Raw genomic sequence first — 9,528 nt, forward strand, 5'->3', positions numbered from 1 at the left:
CTGGGTTTTGCATTGCGTCTTCTGTATTGCTGGGGACTGCTGTTACCTGTGGCTTTTGTGGTGGGGGAGGAAGGGGAGGGGATGAGGTGGGGGGAGAGATGTGAGGCTCCAAGAAGCTCAGCTGGAGAGCATGTGCTTGAGAATGTGCGTGTGAGCATGCGTGCACATACGTGTGTGAACACTCATCAGCATGCATGCCACGCCCAGCCAACCACCTCCCAAGCTAAAAGTCACAGCCTTCTGGAGAGGCTGGAAGGGGGCCTCATGCTGTGGGACTTGTCAAATGTAGTCCAGGAAAGTTGGATGCAGCACCCATGCTCCACTGGGCACCATCAGGGGGAGGAAAGAATCAAGTATCCGGGGCTGAGTGCCGGGTAAAGGTGCCAGGCAGAGGAGGCCCCCACCTGGGGCCACTAGGCCTAGTTTGCTGAGTGAGGGTGACCTGTGACTGTTATCACCATGGATGCTTATATCCAAAGGCCCTATCTGGGAGCCATCCTCGCTGAGACCCTACAGCACCCAACAGTGGGCCTCAACTTGCTGATTCATTTACTCTCCCACTGGTCACCACACAAAGACAGTTACTAATAATAAAAATTAAAGTTATCACCACCATGATCATGATCATCATCAATGCTACCATTCACTGAGTGTTTCGTTTATACGAGGCACAGTGCTGTATACGCACTTTAAATTCTTTTTAAATTTTATTGTGATAAGAACAGTACACATGAGATCTATCCTCTTAATACATTGTTAAGTGTCCAATACATTATTGTATTTTCCCACTCAATCTCCACAACCTCTGAGAAGGTACTTTTACTGTTCCCATTTTACAAGTGAAGAAAATGAGTAAGGCTCATAGAGATTAACCAACTCGTTCCAGGTCACTCTGCAAGAAAATGATAAAAGCAGGACTCACACCAGTCAAATGACTCCAGAACCCACTCTCTCAGAAAAGGCCAGGTGATATGGCATTCACATGCCTCAGAAAACTGAGGCTCAGCCAGGACCACACAGCCAGTGAGTTGGGATTCAGACCCAACTGATGTTCTGCATACCATCCTGCCTCCCCAGGGCCTGCTCACCCAGATCTTTCCCTTTGATCCCTGATACCCGCTCCTGGGCCTCAGGCGGGCCATAGACAGCAGGTGGCCCAGGGACCCACTCACATGCTCTCAGCCCAGGGCAGCTCACATACTCCCCTTTCCTCCCTTCAGTGCAAAACTCAGCATTCTGTGTCATCTCTCCCCTTAACCACCCCTTCCAATTCACCATCATGAGGTTAGGAGCCCTGGCATCAGAAGCACGACAGCAGAGGGGGCTGCTGCCACCACAGCTCCTCCCTCCCTGGACCCCAGATGGCCAGCACACTGAGCAGCCTGCTGGGAGGGCTTCCCTCGGCACCAGGCAGGGACACATTCAGGACGCATAAAGCAAGGCTAATGCCCACAGGAGCACTTGAGACATCATTGGGAATTGAAGATAAATAAATGCCCCCCTCAGAAAAGCCCCTTCACCTGTCTGGTCTTCAGTCATCTCTTCTGTAAAGTACCTATACCACCTTCCACATGAGGTTATGGTAGAGGTGAGAGAGGCTCATAAGATCCGGATGTGACAGCACTCTGAGCCAGGAAGCCACGCAGACAGGAGATGATAATGATATTCTTTGCTCCGCATGAGTTCAACTCTTGCCTCACCTTTGGAGTTAGGTAAGGAAAAAAAAAAAAAACCAGGATCCAAATTTTATACATAAATCATCAAAACCAGACAGGCTTTTGACCAAGTATCTAATTTGTGTTTTTCCAGCTTCGGAGAGCCTAAAGTGCCTTAGACATGCTACAAGGACAGCCACAGAAAACAGAGCCCCAGCCAAAAGCAGCCTGCATGGGCTTCCTATAAAATTGTGTTGGAAATAGTTGCAGAGCCAACTTCTGGGGGATTGACCTGTGCAGTCACTTAAGGCCTTGTGCTTAGAAGAGCCCTGTCCAGGGGCACCTGGGGGGCTGCCTTTGGCTCAGGTCATGATCTCAGGGCCCAGGGATTGAGTCCCACGTCCTCGGGCTCCCTGCTCATCAGGGAGTCTGCTTCTCCCTCTCCCTCTGCCCCCATCCCCGCTCCTTCCCCCACTTGTGCTCGCTTGCTGTCTCAAATAAATAAATAAATAAATAAATAAATAAATAAATAAATAAAATCTTAAAAGAAAAGAGAAGAGCCCTGTGTTCCGCTGTCACTATCTTGAAATTTCTTTTAAATTTTTGAACAAGACGTCCTGTGTTTTCACTTTGTACCAGGTCCTACAAATTCCATAGCCAGTCTGGACTAGGAGATCCATGACCAAAGCAACTTCCTGCAAGATACAACTGTGAAGGCAAGGGAAACAAAAGCAAAAGTGAACTATTGGGACTTAATCAACATAAAAAGCTTCTGCACAGCAAAAGCAACAGTCAACAAAACTAAGAGACAACCTACAGAATGGGAGAAGGTATTTGCAAATGACCTATCAGATAAAGGGCTAGTATCCAAGATCTATAAAGAACTTCTTAAACTCAACACAAGCAAACAATCCAATCATTAAATGGGCAGAAGACATGAACAGACATTTCACCAAAGAAAACATACACATGGTCAACAAGCACATGAGAAAGTGCTCTGCATCCCTTGCCATCAGGGAAATACAAATCAAAACCACAATGAGATACCACCTCACACCAGTGAGAATGGGGAAAATTAACAAGACAGGAAACAACAAATGTTGGAGAAGATGTGGAGAAAGGGGAACCCTCTTGCACTGTTGGTGGGAATGTGAACTGGTGCAGCCACTCTGGAAAACTGTGTGGAGGTTCCTCAGAGAGTTAACCATAGAACTGCCCTACGACCCAGCAATTGCCCTGCTGGGGATTTACCCCAAAGATACAGATGCAGTGAAACGCCGGGACACCTGCACCCCGATGTTTCTAGCAGCAATGTCCACAATAGCCAAACTGTGGAAGGAGCCTCAGTGTCCATCGAAAGATTAAATGGATAAAGAAGATGTGGTCTATGTATACAATGGAATATTCCTCAGCCATTAGAAACGACAAATACCCACCATTTGCCTTAACGTGGATGGAACTGGAGGGTACTATGCTGAGTGAAATAAGTCAATCGGAGAAGGACAAACATTATACGGTTTCACTCATATGGGGAATATAAGAAATAGTGAAAGGGATTATAGGGGAAAAGGAGGGAAAATGAGTGGGAAAAATTAGAGAGGGTGACAAAACATGAAAGACTCCTAACTCTGGGAAACGAACAAGGGGTAGTTGAAGGGGGGCAGGCGTCAGGATGGGGGTGACCGGGTGACGGGCACTGAGGAAGGCACTTGATGGGATGAGCACTGGGTGTTATGCTATATGTTGGCAAATTGAACTCCAATAAAAAATATATTAAAAAAAAGAAGTATTTGGGTTCCTTTATCTCAAGCAAAATGGCAGAAGAGTCAGATGGATTTGACATATTAGTGTAAAAAACATAATTATTGTTATAGTTATGCCTTATAAATAATAACAGATCACCGTGTCTTCAAATGGTGTGTGGCCGGTGAGTTTTGTAACTTTTAACAGTAGAAATCCCATGATGTGTGATTTTATGAGAAAAGGGTACTTATCCCCCTACTCTTTAAGTAAGTGAAATATAATAAGTACTCTTGAAATAAACTTTACATTTTCTTGTGGGGGAAAAAAAAGAAAACAAAGACTAAGAAAAAGTGTGTTTTGGGATGCCTGAGTGGCTCAGTGGTTGAGTGTTTGTCTTTGGCTCAGGGCGTGATCCGGGATTCTGGGATCCAGTCCCCCATCGAGCTCCCCACAGGGAGCCTGCTTCTCCCTCTGCCTGTGTCTCTGCCTCTCTCTCCGTGTCTCTCATGAATAAATAAATAAAGTCTTGGGGAAAAAAAGAAAAGAAAAAGCAGGTTTCATCCCTTTGATGTACAGATAGGGAAATGCAACAGCAGCCCAGAGAGAGAAGGACTTGCCCAAGGTCACGCAGCGCACTGTGGCCACAGCAGGGATGAAATTCCCAGCATCCTGACTCAATTCTGCTGGCTCATCTCTTGCTTTCAGTATGTTCTTCTCTCACTCCCTACTTCCTCTAAGGAGCAAACTGAAGCCAAAGGAGACCTGTTTCAGGTCACACAGCGGTGATAACAGTGGTGATGATGGTTTGAGCTACATTTTGTGATGCTATAAATCCTTTTTGGAATAGGAAAGAGCCTCGGTGAGGTCATACATACATACTTATATATATACACAGTCTCAATGGTTCACTTTTAAAATAATAACTAAACCAGTCAGTTCACCTCATTTGCCAGCCAGCTGGCTCGAGTTCCTGAGCTGGGACCACGGAAGGGGTGGAGCTGGCCGCCTTCACCCAGCTAAACCACGTCAGCAGTGAATTTTACCAACTCACTGCGCACTTCCTCAAATCAGTGGTTGAGCGCTTCTGGTTCCCAAAAACATATGGAAATTTGAAAGAATCAATAGCAACTGTCTTCCCCGAGTCCATTCTGGGCCCTCCGTCAGTCCTAGGCACTGGGAGCTAGGAGTGGGAGGTGCTCCGGACCATGCCAGCCAGCCCTTGCCCCTGGCCGGCCCACCTCCTCACTTCCTTGTTTCTTTGTGAAACAGGAACTGAGTGAGCAGCTCGAGTCGGAAGGATGGCTGGTTGAGAAAACCCCAGTGGTCCTTGGCAAGGCCATGAAGCTGGAAAGCTCATTTCCCTCCCAGGGGTCCCTAGGAGTTCTGGATTCCCTCACTTGTCATACCTTCTGTGTTCTACAGTGGCTTGGCCTGAGGGACCCTGCCCTTGGCAAGGTGGAGGCACACGGAATAGGGGCCAGAGTCACCTAGCAGAGATTCAGGTGGGGTCCAGATGAAGTGTCAAAGCAGGGGCCATGGCAAGAGGAGAAACTGTGGGTGGGGCCTGAAGTGAAGTGATACAGTCCCCCACCAGGTACCAAGCATTTTGCATGAACTGTGCACCGAACTGACAGTATTCTCCCTATACGCGTCATCTGGGTAACTCTGGTTACACATACACACATGCACACACACACACTCCCCAAACGAGGCCCACCTTATCACTGTCTCCACAAGAGCGCCTTGCCCAAGGTCACTTGCCCAAGGTCATGCAGCCTGTAAGTGATATATTGTGATTTGAATCCAGTTCTACCTGACCCCACTTCTGAGCGGTGACTTCTGCTCTTCCTCTTCCCTGGACAATTGTCCCCTAGACTGCTCAGCGACCTTAGTCCTTGTAAACTTTGGACACAGTCCTAGGCAGAACAGTCTGGTCCCTCCCAGTGTCCCATAGAAAGGCCCTGCAGTGAGTAGCGCCTGTGTTTTTATCTGAGCACCAAAGCCCAGCCTCTTCTTTGCGGTCATTGCCACAGCTGCCTGCAGGTGTTCTTTGTTTTTAAACCGAGACCTTATCAGGAGTTCAGAGATTCAGAGATGACTTTCTCTCCCATCAGCCCCTGCTGCCAGGGACTCCCCAATGCTCCTAGAGCTGCAAGCTCTGCATGTATGTCCGTGTACCTGAGAAATGGATGCTTCCTGCCCAGGCTCATCCCCTCCTCTGCCCTTCCCCTACCTGTGCTTTTACTCTTCTCACCCTCCCTGCCTAAGATTACCACCATGAACTCTGCTCGTGGGCTGGCCTTTCCAAGGTCTTGGAAATGCCCGAGTATTTCCAAGCGACTGTGTGGTCTCTGCTTGAACATTTCCAGAAACAGGAAGCTCTACTACCTACCCAGGGCTGAACTAGTACCATCTAAATATCAAGAATGTCTGGGCACCTGGGTGGCTCAGTCTGTTAAGCCTCCAACTCTTGATATTGGCTCAGGTCATGATCTGGGGGTTGTGAAGTGGAGCCCCGGTGTGTGGCTCCACACTGGGGGTGGAGCCTGCCTAACATTCTCTCTCTCTCTCTGTCCCTTTGCCTCTCCCCCTCCCTCTTTCCCTCCCATTCGCTCTCTGCGCTCTCTCGCTCTCTTTCTCAAAGCATATCAATAAGTATTGAAAATGTCTTCCTCAGAAGGAACCCAAACCTTCCATTTCTCTGTTTCCCATCATTCCTGGCCACCCAGAATACAACCCTTCCTCTACATGACAGCTGTTAAAGATCAACTTGCTTCCCCACCCCAACCCTCTAAGCCAAATATTACAGGGGTTGGGTATTCCCCAGGTTGACGGGGCTTCCTATAGATCTCACAAACACACTTAAACAGCATTAGCTATTCAGCTTTTATGCATGGAATCAGACTTCCCAATGCCTTCCACTTTCTCTTCACTCCTACTGCCTGACACAGAGTATTATTTTTCCACTAAGTGTGTGTGTGTGTGTGTGTGTGTGTGTGTGTGTGTGTGTGTGTGTTTGGGAGAGGTGAGAATAAGAATCATTTGGGAGGTTTATCCAAATATAGATATCCTCAATACCCAAACTCTTATTCTGTCAAACTAGGATTGTACCCATGCAGAGAGTAAGGGACATTTACACACATATCTGGTGCCAAATGCATCAAACATGCCACCCATGATCTACCAAATTAGAATCTGTTCAGGGGTGCAGGTAGGGAGCTGCTCTATGTGAATGCAGCCTACAATAACCTTTGTGTCATTGGCAACCCTGTTACCTACTCTCTGAGGGTTCAGATGGATCTCACTCTCTGTGGACCCTCCCACCCCAAAACGCACACATCCTGTAATATTGCTGCCAAATCAAGGCTTTCCTGCCCCATACTTATACTGAGCACATCTTTGCGATAATAATGCCAATTTAAACTGCTCACCTCAGAGGGTTGTATTGGGATTAATGTAGTGCTTGGCAAAGAACAAGTGCCGAGCAAATGTAATCTTGCCTCCCCACCTAGCCCTAAGCTCCCAGGTGCAAGGGATTTTGACAACTATTTATTTTGCATGTCTTCAAAGTGCCTGTCCTTTCTGCCAGCCCATTATCGAGTTTGAGGCTGCCTTGTTCACTGCACTACTGATCTGGATCACTTCTTTAGCTGAGGGCTCTGTGTACCTGGAAAGTAATCTATAAAATGTTAATGTATTGCCCAGAAGGGAAACCTGTTTAAAAGGTGTTTAAGGCCCATTAACCAGCTGGAGACTGACCTCAGGGGACTGGGGCCAGGGCAATCTACTGGGAGGGATAAGTTGTGGGAAGGGGAGTCCAGATGGGGGAGCCCTGGGCCCCTCGAGTGGGTGGGGGTAGCTGCTGCCAGGGGAGGCACATCTGAAAAGGACAGCGCTGAACACACTTGCTCCCTTCTGTTCTGGGGAGTTCGTCAACTCTCTGCTTCGCTAGAGGTTCCTCTCCACCCCTGCCGCCTTTTCCCAGGCCCAGGGAGGCGGCCACCCAGCACCCCGTTAGCTGGCTGCCTTTGAAGGCTCTGCGGTTAGTGTGTGAGCTCGGCTAGCGGCCGTGCTGAGCAAACAGGAAGCGGGGCACATCCTGCATGCCGGTTGGGGGACAAGCCGCCGCCGTCGTGGTGCAGCCCGGAAGGTTCTGGGGGGGGCCTCCGGCTCTGACCGCTCCCGCCGCCCAAGCCCCGGGGTGCCCTCCCTGAGCCCCTGCGGCCCTAGCCCGCCCCGCGCCCCGCGGGATCACCGCCCCTGCCCCCACCTACTCCCTCCACCCTGCGGGGTGGGGGGGTCCTTCCTGGGCCGCCCGTGGTGGGGGGGCGGGGGACGAGCTGGACTTCGGGATCTAGTTGAGAGTCGGCCTGGCAGGCTGAGGACGGAGCCAAGGAAGTATGGTTTCAACTTGGGGGAGAAGGACTGTGGCTTCCCTGAGCTCACCCACGATGGCTGGATGGTCAAAGGGCGTGGGGCAGGCTGGGGCACAGCGGGGAGGAAGTCACAAGAACATCTTGGGAACAGGGGAGGGCCAGCCCAGGATTTCACAAGCGCCGCACAATGGAAAGCCTTAAAAAGATGCACACCTTATACCCCAGTGTCCCCCTGCGGAAGTCTATCCAAAGGAAAAAATTGTGGCTGTGAATATTTACCTTAAGTATATACCACGAAGAGTTAAAAAGAAAAATGAAGCCAAGCGGAGCTCATGGGTGGGGGCCTACTGAAATAATCATGGTAGGTTCCGACCATGGGCTGCTGGGCACCCATTATGAATGTCATAATTGAATATTTTATAGGGTGAGAAAATCTCAGTGATACTGTGTTCAGTATGACAAGCAGATACCAACACAGTTTGGGTGTTTAATTTTTTAATTTTTAAGACTTTACAAATGGCTCTGTTTAGGTATAATCAACCTGCAATAAACTGCACATTTTTTAAATGCGTGATTTGTTTTGGCATATGTATACACGCATGAAACCATCACCACAACCAAGATAGTGAACCTATCGCCCCCAAAAGGATCCTTGTGCCCTTTCTGAACTCTCCCTCTGTTTCCCATCCCTTCAAACAACAGATCTGCTTTCTGTGCAGTATGATTTTTGTAAAATAGAGACAGACAGAGAGGTAGTTAAATGCTCAAAAACAGAAAAAGATATTTATCCAAATAGTATGGAAGATCATTATGGAGAATTTTAAAGTTTTCTTCTTTTTGTGTATTTGTATTCACTAACTTACATGTGAAGAACATGAATTGCTTCTGTAATAAGAAAATCATTGAAGTTATTAAAATATCTGCCACAGATAACCCATGAAGTGAACATTCTAAACCACACACACATTGAAGAAATGCCTCTTGCCTGGGACATTGCTGATGGTGTGAAACTGCTTGTGAAAGCATGCCTTTTTCATGGCGGTGGCTGTTGTGATGATAAATATACGGGGAGGGGAGAGCCAAGGGGTTTTGACTCCAGGCCTGACTGTCTGGCCAGGATGGCTATAGGTGGTGTAAGTGGGGATGGTACCTGTAGGGAGATGGCCATGACAGTGACAGCAGAGGGGGGCAGATAGAGGCGGATGGCTGAGGGGCGTTGACTGCAGGAGTGGCTGCTCTAGCAAGTGGTGGTGATGGAAGTGGGGATGACTGCCACAGTGACCCCTACGGAGGTATCATGATGGCTACAAGAGTGATGATTGTAAGGATGATGGTTGGAGGGGGTCAGATCATTGTGGGGGTCAGATCATTGTGACTAGCTGGAATGCCCATGAGGGTGACAGCCATGAGGCTGACGATGGTGAGGGTGCTAGTTGCAATGGTGATGACTGTGGGGGCGACGGCCAAAGGTGTTCACTGTAGGTATGCTGGTGACAATGGGGATGACTGTAGGGTCATGGCTATAGGGGTGGTAGTGGTGGTAGTGACAACCTAGTGATGTCAGGTGACCAGGAGCATTGGTCCAACAGGCAGAGAGAGATGGCCCAACTTCTGGTCAGCAAGATAAAAGGCTTGAATAGGCCATATAATATCGAGTGGATTGGTCACCTCCAGGGAGATGAGAAGGACTGGTGCTGATTGACATGAGACATCAGGGTAGGGACTTTTCTCTGCTTGTTCAACCTAAGAGCCAT

This window comes from Vulpes vulpes, chromosome X (assembly GCF_048418805.1).
Source record: "Vulpes vulpes isolate BD-2025 chromosome X, VulVul3, whole genome shotgun sequence".
NCBI classification, from domain to species: Eukaryota; Metazoa; Chordata; class Mammalia; order Carnivora; family Canidae; genus Vulpes; species Vulpes vulpes.